This window comes from Peromyscus leucopus, chromosome 2, assembly GCF_004664715.2.
Source record: "Peromyscus leucopus breed LL Stock chromosome 2, UCI_PerLeu_2.1, whole genome shotgun sequence".
NCBI lineage: Eukaryota > Metazoa > Chordata > Mammalia > Rodentia > Cricetidae > Peromyscus > Peromyscus leucopus.
Window position 1 is genome coordinate 57542409 of NC_051064.1, and position 15337 is coordinate 57557745.

The following is a 15337-nucleotide window of genomic DNA, read 5'->3' on the forward strand; positions in this document are numbered from 1 at the left end:
GCTCTGGGTTAGAGTCCCAGCACCAGAAAAGAATAGACAGCAGTTGAACAATCTGGAGCCTCTGTAAACCAGCACATGAGTTAAGGGGAAAGCCTTACCCATATGTTGACTCAGGGTCCCTTTTAGTCTAAAATAAAAAATTTAGCTTAAAAATGACTAAAGACGAGATAAATAATGGACTTGGAGACGAGGCTAGAGTGTGTATGTTAGACTGGCTGAGCTGAGCTCATAGTTTATTATCAAGACAAGCCTCTGAGCAGCAGTGCTGGGGGGGGGGGAACCTTGCCAATCAAGGGATGGGCAGGTCCAGTGCTCAGCTCACTGAAGGTGCCAATGTTCCCTGTTCTTACAGGGCCGGGTGAAGGGGTGACACTCTGCAGTGTGGGTAATGCGGGTTTAGGTGATTTGGAAGGGTGGTATGTCGAGCTGTGCCATATAAAATGAATATGAAAGATTAGAACCTGGGTTTATAACTAAAGAAAAGTCTCAGCGTCAATGGAGCTTCCAAATTAGTTATTTTAAAATCCAAGTCTCATGATTTAAGATGTTTTTATCTTGCAAAGGAAATGCTGGTTGGACCTGTATGATTTTCCTCAACCACAAGGCCTTATTTCCCCCCTAGCAACTAACTCTGCAGTATGTTTTTCATTGGTTTCTTCAGCCTAGATGTCTTTACTGCAGTCTGGGGCGGTAGAGGGAGCTCAGCAATTAAGAGCATTTGCTGTACAATCATGAGGGTCAGAATTGGGTGGAATCCTAACACACAACAAGCAGGATTCCTGCCAAGTGCCTAGAACTTCAGCCCAGGGGATCGGATGCCCTCTTCTGGCTTCTGTGAGCACAGACTTTGGCCTGACCTCCATACATATACTCAGACAGACGGTTTGCGTACCATGTCAGATACCAAAAACAGTGTGAACTGGATGATTCACAGAACTTGACAGTACAGTGTCTGTCCTAGAATATGCCAGGTTCCTTAGCTGGGCAAGAAGGAGGGCCATGGTAAACAGAATAGAGATAGGACCATGTTGAGAACAATCGAAGGCAGATTTGACCAGGGAGTTAGAACAGAGGGCTTGAGAGGCGAGGCTGAAGACGATGACATCACTGGCCAAGGCTTTCTGTACTCACTGTGGTGCTAGCTTCTACCTCTGATGTGGCCTTTCAGGTGCTTAGGTAAATCTTCAGCCAGGAGTTGGTTTTATTGATTTTCTTTTCAAAGTGGGTTTACCAGAAGCCTCTGACGTGATTCTGTCTCTTGGATGGGGCTTAAGGCTCAGCCACCCTTGGCTGAAGAATGTTAGTTCTAGGAAGCAAGTTTTGTGGTAACATGATCTCGGAGCCAACTATATTTCTACTTGGTGCATGAAGGACTTCACTGAGTGGGTGTCCTTCCAGCGACTGGAGAAAGAAAGAAATGACTGCTGGAGTGCACAGCCAGGTCTGGCCGGCTCCGGTGGGGCCATGGCTATACCTGAGTAAAATGCCAGCAGAGGAGGAAACAAGTGAGGCCTGCTACAAACCCTGTGTTCTTACCTTGAGTTCACTCTACTACAGGAATCCAGCCACAGTAGTGATGACACTTCGGAACTACTGTTTTCCAGGGGATCCCCAGAACCCACATAATGGTGTGGTCTCCACGCTTATAAAACATTACTGTCCACAGCCATCTATCTGTCCAGCCCACATTCAGGCTGCTAAGCACAGTGGAACCTTCTGCTCTCTGGCATCTCTGTTGGGCTACACTACCCTAGCATAAGGAGGATTGGACAGAACCACTAAACACTGCCCTTTTCTGTGACCTGCTTTCTCCAGCCCTGTCAGGTTGTGCTGACATCAATTTTAATGAGGCAGATGGGACCGCTGCGTTGACAGTTTGGAAGGGGAGTCAAGTTACCAGCCTGCTTCTGGGTGCCAAGCAGTCACAGGAAAGATTGCAGTAAGCATGAAAGTCCTTCCCAGAGCCTCTTAGCCAGCCTGGTAGATAACCGGATGAGGCTGCACGAGATGGGGTGACTAACATGTTAGAGAAGGTGGGTGTCTGAGGGGAAGGGGCTCGAGAACGTTGGATATATTTATAAGCACTGTCCTGTCCCGATCACAGGGAGGAGAAGCAAAGTCTCAGTCCCAGAGCCCTGGGCTCTGGCAACTTTGCCGGTTAGACCCCTTGAACCCCATCCTGTTGAGCTGACGGATCCCCAGCTGTCCAGGTGCCAGTGTGGACCACTCTGAATTCTGCCTAACGTGCAGCAGGGTATTTCTAGTGCCCTTCCAGCGCCTCACCATCCAGAAGAGCAGATCCAGTGCCTCACCATCCAGAAGAGCAGATAAGGGCTTGGGTTAGTGCACGAGGCTCATGGAGCCGGGCAGATCAGAAGTGGGAGGCCAGTGAAGAGGTTGTTGGTTTATCTGGACAAGACCAGACGGGGGTTGTGCTCTTCCCCCAGCCTCCCACCCTCTAGCTCTGGCGCTGAGTGAATGAGATATCTCTAGAAAACTGTTCCTGAGTTAGGCCACTTGGTTCATTGTGCTGGCCAGTCTAGGACAGTCTGGACATGAATTAGAGTGGACAGGGTACTCATTAACATGGCGGGCTTTCAGTCGGAGGAGGAGAGGAGGAAGGCGGCTGTGGATTTGACTAGTTTAGTCTTTTACTACCTTGCAAACAATGCGTAAGTCCTGTTACAGGTGCTGAAACAGGAATTTGGAGGCAGCCACACAGCCAGTTAAGCTAACTGACCGAAGATTCCACCCTGGCTCCCAATCCAAACTGCTGTTTGTTGGGGGGCTCCTGGCTTCTGGCTCCGTTCTGCTTCTGTTTTGTTCTGTTTTGAAGACAGGGTTTTTCTGTGTAGCCCTGATTGCCCTAGAACTCTCTGTAGACCAGGCTGGGCCTCAGACTCACAGAGATCTCCTGAGTGATGGGACCAAAGGCGTGCGCCATCACACCTGGCTCCGGCTCATTTCTCATGGGGGAAGTCCTGGGGCTTTCTTTTTTTTTTTTTTTTTTTTTTTCGAGACAGGGTTTCTCTTGTGTAGCTTTGCGCCTTTCCTGGAACTCACTTGGTAGCCCAGGCTGGCCTCGAACTCACAGAGATCCGCCTGCCTCTGCCTTCCGAGTGCTGGGATTAAAGGCGTGTGCTACCGCCGCCCGGCAGGCTTTCTTTTTAATTAAAGGAGAATGGATTTATTTTACATATGGTTCCCAAGATTTCGGCTCATAATCTTTCCTCTTGATGCAAGGCCCTTGGTGAAGTGTAAGTGAAGGCCAGGGGAGTGAGGGGTGAAGGCTCCTCACATACCTCACAGTGGCCTGAGGACTCGGTGTCCATACTGGCTCACAAGACCTTGTTTGTAGTCAGGTTTTTCTTTGGGCCGCCAGCTCGCAATGACATGGAGACTTCCTAATTATGAAATCTTAGCCACAGCTTAGACTTGTCCCGCTAGCTCTTGTAACTTAACCCATCTATTTTCATCTATGTTCTGTCGTGTGCCTCGTCACCTCTTCTCTCCGCACTGCCCACGCTGCTTCCTCAGAGACTGGCTGGCAACCCTACCTTCTTCTTCCCAGAGTTCTCCTTCTGCCCAGAAGTCCCACCTATACCTCCTGCCCAGCTATTGGCTGTTCAGCTTTTCTCTTTCTTTCTTTCTTTCTTTCTTTCTTTCTTTCTTTCTTTCTTTCTTTCTTTCTTTCTTTCTTTCTTTCTTTCTTTCTTTCTTTCTTTCTTTCTTTCTTTCTTTCTCTCTTTCTCTCTTTCTCTCTTTCTCTCTTTCTCTCTTTCTCTCTTTCTCTCTCTCTCTCTCTCTCTCTCTCTCTCTCTCTCTCTCTCTTCTCTTTCTTTCTTTCTTTCTTTCTTTCTTTCTTTCTTTTTTTTTTTTTTGTGGCTGGAGAGACAGCCGTGGGTGCTGGGAACCGAATTTATATTTTTGGTTGTGAGCCTAGCCTTTAACAGCTGAGCCATCTCTCCAGCCTGGCTGTTCAGCTATTTTTTACACCAATCACAGCAATATATTTTCAAACAGTGTACATACTCCACAACATTTGTTTCCAATTTTTTTAAAATAATTTATTTGTATTTTATGTACATTGATGTTTGCCTACATATATGTCTGTGTGTGGTGTTGAATCCCCTGGAACAGAAATTACAGACAGTTGTGAGCTGCCATGTAGGAGCTGGGAATTGAACCCAGGTCCTCTGGAAGAACAGCCAGTGCTCTTAACCTCTGAGCCATCTCTCCAGCCCGTTTCCAAATTTTTTTTTTTTTTTAAGATTTATTTATTATGTATACAATGTTCTGCCTACATGTATGCCTGCTGGCCAGAAGAGGGCGCCAGATCTCATTATTGATGGTTGTGAGCCACCATGTGGTTGCTGGGAATTGAACTCAGGACCTCTGGAAGAGCAGTCGGTGCTCTTAACCTCTGAGCCATCTCTCTAGCCCCCCGTTTCCAAAATTTAAGGGCTGGGAGAACAGCTGAAGTCTGTAGGGCTGCAGCCAGGAACCGCTTAGGATGCACACAGTGTAAGTACTGGCCAGACTGCCACCCTCCTTGAGGTGGCCTGTGGGGGCACCTTGGTGAACTCCATTCTCCATCTGTGAATTGGGGCTACCCTTGGTGAGCCCCAGTGCCTTGACAGGGCTGAATGCCTAAGGGCTACTGTTCAGAAGGGCTGGGAACATTCTTTCCAGGGGCTTTTGTTGGTAATGGACTGTGAGTGTGCGTTCGGCCGTGGCCTGGGCATGTGAGGATTCCTTCATTCTCTAAGGTTGGTCCGGGTCCTCAGCATGTGGGAACTATAACAGTGGAAGGAAAGAGGGAAGCCACTGTCTGGACAATAGCTGTGTGGCACTGGCACTGGGGAGCCTGAAGGAAGGGACACAACCCTTGGTGTGGGAATCCCTGTCAGGCCATCGTCTTGATCAAGTCCAGGGAGGGGCAGGACCTTGATCTGCCCATGAGCTGTGACTGGTTCCCAGGGTCTAGTCACTCCAGTCCTCGTAGCCACCTGCTTAGGCCTGTCTGCAACCAGCTGCACCCTGAGCTGTCCTGAGCAGCTTCTGTTTCTAAATGGAGTCTGGCTATGTTAGTCTTGCTCATCTTTAACTCCTGGTTCCAACAATCCTCCAGCCTCAGCTTCCTGAGTAACTGGGACTACAGGTACATGTCCCTGCTTGGCTTGAGGCCTGTTTCTGCACATGGCAGCTCCTGATGTGTCCATGGCATGTCACGTTTTACCTGGTTCTTCCAGATTATCTGCGCTAAGGAGGTGGTGTGAAGATTCTCACATCTGGAAGATGAGGGAATTAAGGCTCACAGAGACTTGCAAAGTCCCAGCCCGCAGAACAAGGGCACTGTCTCTTCCTGCCTTGTACCATTTTCAGGGAGAAACCCGGGGGTGTAGGGGATCTTCCAGACCTTGGCCTGAAAGCTCATGGCAGAGGGGCACTTAGGAGAATTTGGAAGTCGAGAACTCTGCATGATGCAGGTGGTCCAGCAGGTGAATGACATAAAAGGAGGAAGAAATTCAGATGCCCAGTGGCATCATCCCTGGGCACCACAGTGGGCGTGGCCCACCCCAGCCTGCCCTCTCTACCCTGTTGCCCACATAGTTATTGTCCAGTGAAACTCCACCAAGGAGCTTTCTATAACCTCCTAGTGTCCGCAGGGCACTCCTGACATGGAGTCCCACCACAGCTGCTCCCACCCTCCTTTCCTGGACATTCTTCCTGCCATGCCCTGCTTCCTCATGTCCTGTGGGGAGAGCTGTACATTCCTGAGCACTTCACTTTCATTACTGCTTCCTCTACAGTCTAGACACTTTCTTTCATCGGCACAAGAAAAACCTCTCTCTCTCTCTTCACACACACACACACACACACACACACACACACACACACACACACACACGGAAGAACCAGATCAAAGACATTAGCTACACAGTATTCTGCAGGAAGTTTCTACAGGCTCCCTATCCGATGTCCTAATGGTACCACCTCAGGACCCTGGCCAAGCTGTCTTCTAGTCTTGTCTCCCTTGCCTGATGGTGAGCACTATGGGCTGTTTCTGCCTCCTGCTGATCTCTGCATGATGCAGGTGGTCCAGCAGGAGAATGACATAAAAGAAGGCTGAGGAAACTCAGGTACCCAGTGGTTATCATCCCTAGGAGCTACAGTGGTTGTGACCCACCTCAGCTTGCCTTCCCTACCCTAGGACACTGGTGTGCACTTGCCTCCATGGCTAAATGCAGTGCATTCCCGGGGTCACCCTAAGAAACAGCTGTGACAGCCACATACAGGGATTCTCCCCCAGACTTGCAGAGGCAGCTACTAGTGTCAGAGGCCGAAGGCAGCTCTAGGCCTCTCTTTTTGGCCCGTAGATGTCTGTATGTACATGAATGCATGGGAACATGCAAACTCCTCCCCTTTAGAAGGATAGCAGCTCGTTTGGAGTGGCCCACTCTGAGAGATGTGGTCACTGACCCGTTATCTCTGCTGGAGCCTTGTCTTTGCAAGGTAGTCTGATCATTTTTTTTCACTATTTGTATGTTTGATTTTATTTATCTCCATGCGCACCGGCACAGAGATGCCAATGGAGATGCCAATGCACTGGAGTGGAGCTCAGATGACAAGTTTTGGGGGTTGGTTTTCTCCTTCCACCATGTGAGTCCCAAGGATCAATCTCAGGTTGTCAGGCTTGGTCACCCTTACCTGATGAGCCAGCAAACCTTCATGGGTACTTGTCCTCATGATGGGGAGGGGTCTGTCCTTGAAGTTGTGTTTTTCCTGAAAGACAGCATGACTCTGAGGAAAGGTTACTAGATTGCTTCGGCTGTGGCTGGAGAATGCTTGCCCAGCATGCCCAGTAAAAAGCTGGCCTGGTGGTGCGTGCTTGTCAGGCTAGCACTGGGGAGGTGGAGGCAGGAGGATCAGGAGTCCAAGGCCAGCCTGTGCTTCACAGAGTTCAAGACCAGGCTGAGCGACATGAGATCCCATCTCAGGAACAAGAAAGGCAGCCGTTCCAAGCCTCAGGCCATTTCCTTCTGACTTACCTTTGGTAAACCCTCCTCGGGGGTCGATTGCTTTGCTAGTGTGGCTCACAGAACCCCAGAGAAGCCCAGCTGCTGTGAAGGGTGTTGTAAAGGACCACGGGAGCAGATGCATAGGGCAAGATGTGGAGAAGGGCACAGAGCTTCCAGGGGTGACCACACAGAGAAGGGATTCTGCTCTCTGTGGCCTGCCTCGGGAGGGAACGTCATAGACCACACAGGCTCTTTAGGCTAATTTCCATCTGATCACTGCTCAGTGTTGGCCTCTCCTCAGCAACAGGGTCACTTGCTTTTTGTCAAATGCCTGGTGGGGGGTAGCTTACTCCATACAGAGCTGTGTAGGACACACACACACACACCCACACACACACACACACACACACACACACACACACACGCCCCAAAGTTGGGGCTGAAACCTAGGGAGTCACACAGGCCAGGCAAACAGTCTCCTACTGAGTCATAGCCCATGTACTATGTGACCATTGTGGAAAAAATTGTTTTCCCTCTGGGATATTAAGGAAGCTTTAGCCCTATTATTTTTATTATCGTTTATTTTATTATTAATGTAACTGTGATAAGCAATCTTAATGTGTGTATAGGTGTTTGGCCTGACCACGGGTCGGTGCACCACACGCATGCAGTGCCGCAGAGGCCAGAAAGGGACATCTGATCCTCTGGAACTAGAATTACAGTCGGTTGTGAGCTGCCATGTGGGTGCTGAGAATCAGACCTGGGACCTTGAGAAGAAGAGCAGCCAGCGCTCTTAACCACTGAGCCATTGATCCAGCAATCTTCTTAAAATGCTCTTAACGGGAGAGTGCAGCTCAGTGGTTGGGTACATGCCTAGTGGACACACGGCCCTAGATCCTATTCCCAGTACCACCAAAGAATAAAATGCTTTGAGCTGTCTAATTTCCTTTTGAATCTGCCTTTGATTTTGCCCCATGGAGACAAAAGGATGGATGCATCCAACTTTTTTTTTTTTTTTTGGTTTTTCGAGATAGGGTTTCTCTGTGTAGCTTTGTGCCTGTCCTGGAACTTACTCTGTAGACCAGGCTGGCCTCAGACTCACAGAGATCCACCTGGCTCTGCCTCCCAAGTGCTGGGATTAAAGGAGTGTGCCACCACTGCCCAGCCAACTTTTTTTTTTTTTTTTTTAAGAGAGCCCTTTAAATAGTTGATAATCACAGAGTGGTGGTGGTGCACGCCTTTAATCCCAGCACTCCGGGAGGCAGAGGCAGGCGGATCTCTGTGAGTTCATGGCCGGCCTGGGCTATAGAGTGAGTTCCAGGACAGGCTTCAATGCTACAGAGAGAAACCCTGTCTCAGAAAACCAGAAAAGAAAAGAAAAAAAGTTTCAGGAAAGGCTATGGTGGGCACACATTTAATCCCATCATTTGGGTGGCAGAGACGGTTGGATTTCTGTGAGTTTGAGAACAGTCTGGGCTATAGAATGAGAACTTGAATTAAAACAAAACAAACAAAAACATCCCAAGCCAGTGAGATGGCCCAGTGGGTAAAGATGCTGGAATAACCCTGGCCATTTTAGTTCAATTCCTGGGACCCACAAGGTGAAAAGAGAGAATTGAGTCCTGCAAGTTGTCTTCTGACCACAGCAGGAGTGCCCTGGCATGAGTGTGCTCACACATAAATGCACACATATGCACACAAAATAAATTAAAATAATTTAAACCGTTTGGTGGTGCCTCATGCCTTTAATCCCAGCACTCGGGAGGCACAGGCAGGCATATCTCTGTGAGATTGAGGCCAGCCTGGTCTACAGAACGAGTTTCAGGACAGGCTCCAAAACTATACAGAGAAAGCGTATCTCAAGAAAAAATATGTAATTAGAAAAAAACTAACTAATTGGGAAAAGGAAAACCTTTAGAATCTAGATCCAGGAAAGAGCTACACCCCCAAGGCATGATCCATAAAGGGAAACATTAATGAGCTTTACTTGATTAAAATGAAAAGCCTTTGTTTTGCAATATACTTTGTACAGAAGACTAAGAAACAGCTGTCACTATGGTCTGGGGAAAATGCCTCCAACCTACAGAGCTGGTGAAAGGGCTGGAATCTAAACATACAGAATGAAAACTCTGTAGGGAAAATCAAGGAGCATTAGGAGATGGGGGCTGGGGAGAAGGCTCAGTGGTTAAGAGCACAGGCTGCTCTGCCAGAGGATCGGAGTGCAGTTCCCAGCACCCACGTCAGATGCTGGGAGCCGTGGAAATAGGAAGCAGGAATTCAGCTGACTATGGCAAAAGCTAATACCTGGAAGAACCCAAGGCCTTCCAGAGTTAAAGCCAAGGCTCAAGGAGTCTTGGTGATATTGTCTCTTGAATATTAAGCCATTTTCCTGCTATGAATTTCTCATATGCTATTGTAACATACTGATCATTCTTTGGGCATAGTTTTTCCATACGCAATTAAGGTATTAGGATAACAGTCACACAGGCAAGGTTTCCTTCTTCCAGGGTCCCCCCCACCTCTGAGACAGAGTTTCTCTGTATAGTTTTGGTGCCTGTCCTGGATCTTGCTCTGTAGACCAGGCTGGCCTCAAACTCACAGAGATCCACCTGGCTCTGCCTCCTGAGTGCTGGGATTAAAGGCACGCACCGCCGCCGGCTCTTCCAGGCTTTTTGTTTCTCTTCTTTAGCATTAGAATCAGCAGGATGAACAGTTAGGTAAACTGTGCTGAGCACAAGCCATAGAATATTACTCAGCCATAAAAAAGCACAAACTGTGATGTCTGTAACCGCCTGGATGAAACTCCAAGAATAACGTTCAGTGAAAAAGTTCACCCAGAATTACAGGTGTGGTAATCACACACCCATAACCCCACCAATTAGAAAGAAGAGGCAGGAGGATTATGCATGAGTTTGAAGCCAACCTAGTCTATATAGGAAGTTCCAGGTCAGCCAGGGTGGCATAGCCAAACCTTGATAGGAAAAAAAAGGGGGGGGGGGGCTGGAGAGATGGCTCAGAGGTTAAGAGCACCAACTACTCTTCCAGAGGTCCTGAGTTCAATTCCCAGCAACCACATGGTGGCTCACAACCATCTGTAATGAGATCTGGTGCCCTCCTCTATATACATAATAAATAAATAAATCTTAAAAAAAAAAGTCCATCAAAAACTCCTATACTAGACGATTCTATCGATATACTATTCCTGAAATGACACAACTGTAGTCATGGCTGCCAAGGGAAGAGGCGTTGTGGATGGGGTAGGACGGGGGGGGGGGCATTGGGATGGACAGACAAAAGTAAAATTGGATGATCCCTGTGGCTTACTGGTGTGAATCAGAGAATTCACAGAAGGGTCTCAAGGAGAGGTGGGCTTGGCGCCTGAGAGATGGCTCAGCCGTGAAGAGCACTCGGGATGCTCACAACTGCTTGTAACTACAGCTACAGGGGATCCCATGCCCTCTTTTGCCTCTTTGGGCACCTGCATACACACACACACACACACACACACACACACACACACACAAAGAAAAAAGAAAGTAAACCTGGAGAGTGTAGGGAAGCCAGGAAGCACTTAGGAATAATGAGTAGGAGAACTGTGAGTTTGAGGCCAGCTTAGGCTACAATAGGGGCGGTGTGTGTGTGTGTGTGTGTGTGTGTGTGTGTGTGTGTGTGAGAGAGAGAGAGAGAGAGAGAGAGAGAGAGAGAGAGAGAGAGAGAGAGAGAGAGAGAGAAGCCCATACTTGACACCCAGAAGCCCCATAGGAAAGAAGAGCAAAGGTTGAAAGCAGAGGAGATGGGAACAGCATTGAGTGAGGGGCCTCTCGGGGCTGCAGGGAGGGACAGGACCCAGCTGGGGACGACACTAGTGACCCTGTGTATGGTGAAGCCAGAGGAGGGGAGGGGGCACCAGACTTCTCCGGTGATCCTCACCACTGCCCTCTGGTGGCCCCATCCCCCACAGGGAGCCGTTCCCCAGCTAGAGGGACCTTGTGTCTGACTTAGTCCTGATGCTCTGGTTTTGGGGGGGTGTGTCCAGCCCCACATATCTAGGCAAGCACTCTTTCCCCGAGCCACGCCCCCACCCCCAGAGAGAGCTCCTGCAGAGGAGCCCGGGTGGGAAGGGATTACCATCATTAGGAAGGAATCATCCGGGCGGGTGGTCGGGTGGGTAGGGTGGAGTCTGGGCCTAAAATGTTGATTCTTCAGAGCCTCTTCCTGAGACCAGCAGACATGATTCTTTTCCCTCCGTGTGTGTGTGTGTGTGTGTGTGTGTGTGTGTGTGTGTGTGTGTGTGTGTTCTACTGTATTTAATTGGGATCAGGAGTATGGATGGGAGGTTATTTACTTGAGCAAGTGAGGTATACTCTTGCCCTCTGTTTAAACCTAAACCTCATGTTAGCACCCCGACAGAGGGATCTCTAGGCCTCTTTATTTGTGTTTCTTCTCAAGGCAGCCACCCTGGGAAACCCTTTCTCCCTGTTTCCCTATTACTTCTATTTTGTTTTGTTTCTTTTTTTAATTAATTTTTTTTTTTTTTTTTTTTTTTTTACTTACAGCAAGGAGTTGGTGGAGAATGCCTTTAATCCCAGCAGAGGCAGGAGGATCTCTGTGAGTTCAAGGCCAGCCTGGGCTACAGAATGAATTTCAGGACAGCCAAGACTACACAGAGAAACCCTGTCTCGAAAAAAAAAACAAAACAAATTTTTTTTTACTTTATGTGTTCACATGTTTTGCATCTATATGTATGTATATATATGTATATGTGTATATATATATATATATATATATATATATATATATATATATATATATATACTTGTACACCTTGAGCATGCCTGATACCCACAGAGCCAGAAGAGGACCTTTGACCCCTAGAACTGGATGGTTGTGAGCCACCATACAGGTCCTCTGGAAGAGCAGCCAGAGCTTTTACCCACGGAGGCAGCTCTGCGGCTTTTCACTTATTTTTTTCATTGGCGGACGAGAAGGGTAGCCACGTGCACCTCATTATGGCTGCCAGGGCCCAGGCTTACATGGTAAAATCTCCGGTAACAAGATTGCCATCGCCGGGCGGTGGTGGCGCACGCCTTTAAGCCCAGCACAGGTGGATCTCTGTGAGTTCGAGGCCAGCCTGGGCTATAGAATGAATTTCAGGGCAGCCAAGACTACACAGAGAAACCCTGTCTTGAAAAACAAAAACAAAACAAACAAACAGACAAAAAGACTGCCATCATTTGTGGGCTATTTTGTTTGTTTGTTTTGTTTCTTTGAGACACGGTTTCTTTGTGTGTAGCACTGGCTGTCCTGGAACTCACTCTGTAGAGCAGGCTGGCCTCAAACTCACAGAGATCTGCCTGCCACTGCCTCTGGAGTGCTGGGCTTAAAGGCGTGCACCACCACGCCCTGCTCATTTGTTGGCTTCTAAAGCAGACTAAGTTTTCAGTTTGCATTGCCTTCTGTGTGATTTGCCACCAGACATTCATGTGTGAATATAATTTACTTTACTGCAAACGCCTTTCATTTTATTGCAGCTTACAGGAAAGGACCACAGCCTCTTGCTTCCCATTCTGTTCCCTGGCACACAGCAGGCAGTCGGGAGTGAGTTTCTGGATGGAAGAGTGAGGTACCTTCAGGAAATGGGGGCAAGCAAAGTTGTCAAAGGTCAAAATCCTACAAGCAGGGGACACCCACTGTTGACTTTTAGCTTCCAGGTCACCCGAGGGTGGGATGGGAATTCGTCTGCCCGGAAACAACTGAGAAACTAGCTTTGTGCCCCAGGGAGATGCCCGAGGCAGAGGAAGCCGGAAGTGAGTGTCCGTGCGACTGGTAATGACGCCTACAAATGGCACAGAGAACATTGGGAGATCACACTCTGGCCACTTGACATCAAAGCAGGTCTTTGGCAGCTCCGGTGGGGACCCATGTGTGGTTTGATAACTCACTTCTTCCTCAGATGAACTTGCCAGAAAGTTGACTTCAGCAACAACCCGATCAGTCATGTTCTCCTAAGATGCTGAATGAGGTCGGAAGGGTAAACGGATGCAGCCAATGAATCCTCAGACTTCCGGAACACAGCACCCAACTGTCCAGGCTGTGTTCTGCAGTTCAGAGATGACAGGAATGTGAAGACTCCTCCCCCGACCCCCTTCCTACCCCTGCCTCCAGAACGCAGTTCCAACACACAGCTCTGCACGACATCGTAAAGCAGAGCAGGAGCAGGTCGCTGTCTCTTTCTGGGCTCTGCATATCCCCAGGGCTGACCTGGCTTTGGAGTTTTTTGTTGTTGTTGTTGTTGTTTTTTAGATTTATTTATTTATTATGTATACAGAAGAGGGTGCCAGATTTCATTACAGATGGTTGTAAGCCACCATGTGGGTGCTGGGAATTGAACTCAGGTCCTTTGGAAGAGCAGTCAGTGCTCTTAACCTTGGAGTTTTGTATTGGTGTCCCAGATGGTTCCTGACCCCAAGTACCTCAAGATCTCAGGGGGCCATCAAAAAGGGACCGCTAATTAAAATGTAAGAAGTGGGCAGGAAAAGACGGTTCCCTGAGAGCTTAGAGAAGGCCGCCGGGAGATGAGAGAAGGTCTGAGGGGAGGTGACTAAGGCACTGAGGAGCTGACAGAAGATGGCGAGGCTTAGAATGCTGGGGGCGAGGAGATTGGAACGAACCCTACCAGGAAACAGCCTGGGCCACGGCCTGGAGGTGACAGAATATGATCCCCAGGGGACCCAAAATAGTTCAGAGTAGCTGGACCACACAGCAGCAACATGTTAGGCAGGAGCCATCAGCTACAGGAAGCTTTGCCAAAGCCAAGTTCAAGAGAGCCTTGCATAGTCTGGGTGGCCCCAGGGCCTCAGAGGTCTAATACAGCCAGGGCTCTCTAGTTTCTCCAAAACAAAGGAGTTCTTCCTAGCCCTTTTCTGTCAGCCACAGGAAAGGGTTCCGGGCTGTTTTTTTTTTTAGTTTGTTTTGAAAACCCTTCCCACGTAGTCTCGCTCATTTGGACAGATTAAACATTGATTCATCAGCCAACCAGAAAGGGCCACAGAAAGCACCAGAAACACAAGACTGAGAGTGGGGTAGACTGCCACCGAGCTGTTCAGTGGTAGGCCACTTGCCCGGCACATCCGGGTGCTGGGTTTCATCTGCAAAAAGCAGGGACAGAAACAAGCAAAAACTGCTTTCTGCTTACTGTAGCTGGGGAAGTAACCGTTTAATTCACTCCAAGTTTTTATCTAGGACCATCAGCCTAATTGGCTTTTTGTGGGATGGCTTCTTTTTTTTAAAAAATCATTTATTTTATGTGTATGGATGTTTTGCCTGCATGTATTTCTTCTGTTCACTACCTGTGTGCCAGTGCCCACAGAGGTCGGAAGAGGGGGTCAGATCCCTCATGAACCATCACATGGGTCCTGGGAGTTGAACCCTGGTCCTCTGAAAGAGCGGCCAGTGCTCTTAACTGCTGAGCCGTCTCTCCAGCAATGCCCCCCCACCCCCTTTTTAACTCTTTTGAGACAGGGATGGCTCATTATGTATCGATGGCTATTTTTAAATCTGATTTCTCTTCATTGTAGAGTTTTCTATTTCTTTCTTTTTGCCGGAGATAAGATCTCTCTGTGTAGCTCTGGCCTGGAACTATGTAGACCAGGCTAGCTTAGAACTCACAGGGTGGTGGTGGCACATGCCTTTAAGCCTTTAATCCCAACACTCGGGAGGGAGCCAGGCAGATCTCTGTGAGTTCGAGCCCAGCCTGGTCGTCTACCGAGCAAGATCCAGGACAGGCACCAAAGCTACACAGCGAAACCATGTCTCGAAAAAGAACCCACAGGGATCTGTCTGCTTCTTCCTCCAGAGTGCAGGATTAAAGGCACATGCTATGAGCCCAGGTTAGTTTTCTATTTAGTCACAGATTATGTAAAGTTACAAGGATTTTTATTTCTTTTCTTTTTTTCTTAAATTTCATTTTTTTTCTTAAGTTAGACAAAGTGGCACATGCTAGTAAACCCAGCACTTAGGTGGATCAGGAGCTCATGGCCATCTCCCAATACGTAGCAGGACCAAAACCAGCCTGGGCTACATGAGACCCTTTCTCAAAACAAAAACAAACCCCACAACAATAAATAAATAATGAGTAACACCCCCCCCCCCTTTCTCTGCAGCCCTGACTGACGTGGAATTCACTGTGTGGCAGCAATTCCGGCAATCATGTGACTATGGGCAGGAGCCACCATGCTTGGCTGACATTGTTTTCTTTAGCCAAAAGTGACCGAGTTTCTTTAGTGTCATATTTCATACTCGCTGTGATCAGGGTC